The sequence below is a fragment of the Urocitellus parryii genome, chromosome 3 (assembly GCF_045843805.1).
Source record: "Urocitellus parryii isolate mUroPar1 chromosome 3, mUroPar1.hap1, whole genome shotgun sequence".
Taxonomy (NCBI): domain Eukaryota; kingdom Metazoa; phylum Chordata; class Mammalia; order Rodentia; family Sciuridae; genus Urocitellus; species Urocitellus parryii.
In genome coordinates, this window is record NC_135533.1 from 6,099,228 (window position 1) to 6,102,440 (window position 3,213).

Sequence of the window (3,213 nt, forward strand, 5' to 3'; positions counted from 1 at the left end):
GGACCAATAAGAAACATGGGAGTGGTGAAACAGAAGAAAATATTTTAATTGCAATAAAGACTTTCATTCAAAACCCAATCAGGATCCTATAAAGGATAAAAGGTACAAAATAACAGGAAGACCACAGGAATAAAACCCAAATGAATCACTGCGGCATCCGGTTTCTATTCACAAAGAAAAAGCTCTAGTTCATTCTTTCAATTTTTTTGAAAAATTCCCGACATTCCAGAACTAAACTGAAATGAATGAATAGTGTACTTTTACATATTAAATGACAAACAGAAAAATACATGAGCCATAAAAAATGGGGAGAAGCTTATAAAACTAATATGGAGCTCAGCCTTAAAACTTGAATAAAGAAAGTAATTAAAACGCTTTCATTGAAAAATCATGAGTGGATGAAAAAAGTGTGTAGAAACTGAAAATTTGCAAAATATTTAAAACCTGGAATCACTGACTACTCAGAAACTACACAGATGAATCGTGTGTGGTGGTGAACAGCAGAGAGGGATTAGGATGAATATGCCCTGCTCTAGTGGCTCCCCATGCCACTGTCTCCAAGAAAAGCCTGGCATTGATTAGATACTGAGCCAGGCTAGGGCTGGCAGCAGATCCAGCAACCTGCCTATCAGTAGATCCTTCCGCTAGGCTGACACTGTTGATCTGTACCCCAGACATCGGATGGATTTCATTGATTTTTGGCTCTTTGCTGCCTGATTACGCAGCCAATCAAGTTGGAATGATGAATTCATGAGAAATAGTCTGAGCAGATACATCCTAACCTGCCCAAAGTTCTTACCTCTGGAGAGCTGGATTCATTGCCCCTGAACACGGTATTGACGTGTCATAGGACAATGAGACTGTGCATTGCCAATTGGTGCAGCTTGGTCCAGTCTGGCTATGGAGTGGCAGACTGTCTTTGAATGGTATAGGCCTCTAGAGGTGTCCCTCCAGGTCAGGATTGAAGCACAGGGACAGGGTAGTGTGGAGAAAGCTCACAGTGTCCCTGCCTATGCTGTACCTGCCCTGTCTGCAAAGATGACTGAAGAACCTGACAGCTTGGGCAGGTACGGGATGGTCACACCCTTCAGGGGCATGATGACCTTCAGGGGCATGATCCAAGATGACCACAAAGGCCTGGCTGACACACTCAGTGATGGATTGCTGAAGGCTAGCAGTAGTGACAGCATGGTCAGTTGATGGGGAGCACACCCCTGCCACCTGAACTTGAGCCCTGGACTCCCTCTCATTTCCTTGATCTTGCAACCACCTTTTCCAATGAGAGAGCCACAATGACTAGAGAGGCCACCAGCCTCAGAGTGACCCAGGTCTACTGTGCAATTGGTCATAGAGCTGCTGATGTCCTCTACCAATTTGTCCATAATCGTCACAAAGGTATTGAAAATGGCATTAGTGGGTTAGGACCAAGTGATCATTCTCACAACAATTCTCTTCTGAGATGTTGACAGGTGCACCACTCTCTCCGTGCATCTTCTTAACTGATTCTCCTTTCTTTCCAACAATACTGCCAACTTCCTTTCCACACATAAGTAGTCGAATGGTGACAGTGACATTTATTCACCTTCAGTCACACCTGTGTCCATGTCAAGCAGGGTTATGGGGAGCAGGACTTTGAGTGGTCAAGTCTTTGGTCACTGTTGTGGGTGGAAATCAAAATCTGCAGGGGTGAGGCAACTGAGGGGGAGAGGAGGGGGGAGGGGAAGGATGGGAGTTGGGAAAGGAACAATGGGGCAGGAGGAAGGCGAGAGGGGCCTTTGGGCAGGTGGAAGAAGAGGGGTTGGAGGAGAAGGAGGAGGAGGAAGGGGAAAGACCCTCAGGGCTCACTGCAACTGCTTCAGCTGCTGGCTCTGCTGGTCTGGGCTGCAGCTCTTTTATTTTGGCTCCTGTTCCAGAGCTTTCGGTCCATTGTCAGCCCATGGCCCTGTGGCTTTGGGCTGTGATGGCACAGTACACGGTGGCAGGAACACATGGCAGAGAAGGCCTGTTCACCTCTGGTGGCCAGGAAGCAGAGAGAGAAACATCTCCTCATGCTCACCACGACCTAACTTCTTACTTCCAGTAGGCCCCCACCTCCCAGCAGCACTGGGGACCAGATGTTCAACACGTAAGTCTCTGGGGGACACTTTCCCAAACTATACTATTCTTCCTCTGACCCTGAAAAATCTCATGCCCATTACATAATGCAAAATGCATTTAATCCATCTCCAAGAATTCCCAAAGTCTTCATAATTCTAGCATTGCTCACACCTCCAATTTTAAGGTCTCCTCTGAGACTCAAGGCAAACTCAGTTACAAGTCCCTGTAAAAACCAAAAGAACAAATTAAATATTTCCAAGATATATTTGCACAGGAAAAACAGTGCCCTCCCAAAAGGGAGCAAAAGGAAAATAATGCGTAATAGATCAAAACAAGACCAAAACCCAGCAGGGCAAATATTAACTCCTATGGCTTCATGTCTGGCACCCGGGGAACACAGTGCTGTGACATCTACTTCCACAGGCTTGGGCAGCCCCACCAGCCTGACTGCCTGAAGCTCATATGGCCACTCTCCTGGGCTGGCTCTGATGGCTGCCTGCAGCTTCCCTTGGCAGATCTTCCACATTCCTAACATCTCTAACCTCCTGAAGCCTCCACTGTAGCTTCAGGTTTACACATCACCCTGTCTACGGGATTCTGACCCTAACATATATTACTGCCCTCTAGGCTTTCCTTTAATCTTGGAGGCAGTCTCTACGACCCCAGAACTCTTGATTCTGTATGCCTGCACAACCAGCATCACATAGACAATGCTAAGTTTTGTCACCTGTGTGAACTGTCCCTGGATCTGCTCTCACTACGGCTGTAGTGGCTTTTCTCAGCCCTGATGGCTGAGCATGGAGAAATAAACCTGGGGAAACAATGACCTAGGCAGCCCTGTGCGAGCAGGGTTCCCTGGCACTCTCTTCTCACATCAAGTCTTTGAAATAATGTACACGTTTACATCCTTGGCCCTGTGATGGGGGCATCTTGCTGATTCCTGAGATGCCCTCAAGATATAATTCCGATTGTCCTGGTGCAAAATCATTGGCTTTTTATTCTTTCTCCTGCCTCTGGTTTATTTGTACAGATATTATAGGATGACATCAGCCCCTGCAGATAGGGGGCTGGAGGTCACATCAGTCCTTCTACCCTCTCATTCACAGACAGAGGCCT

The 3,213-nt window shown here is 46.9% G+C and overlaps 1 pseudogene; it reads right to left on the bottom strand.

Moving 5' to 3' along the window:
• Nucleotides 1-815: 815 nt before the first annotated feature.
• On the bottom strand, nucleotides 816-1,604 carry LOC144253618 (poly(rC)-binding protein 2-like; annotated as a pseudogene).
• Nucleotides 1,605-3,213: the final 1,609 nt, after the last annotated feature.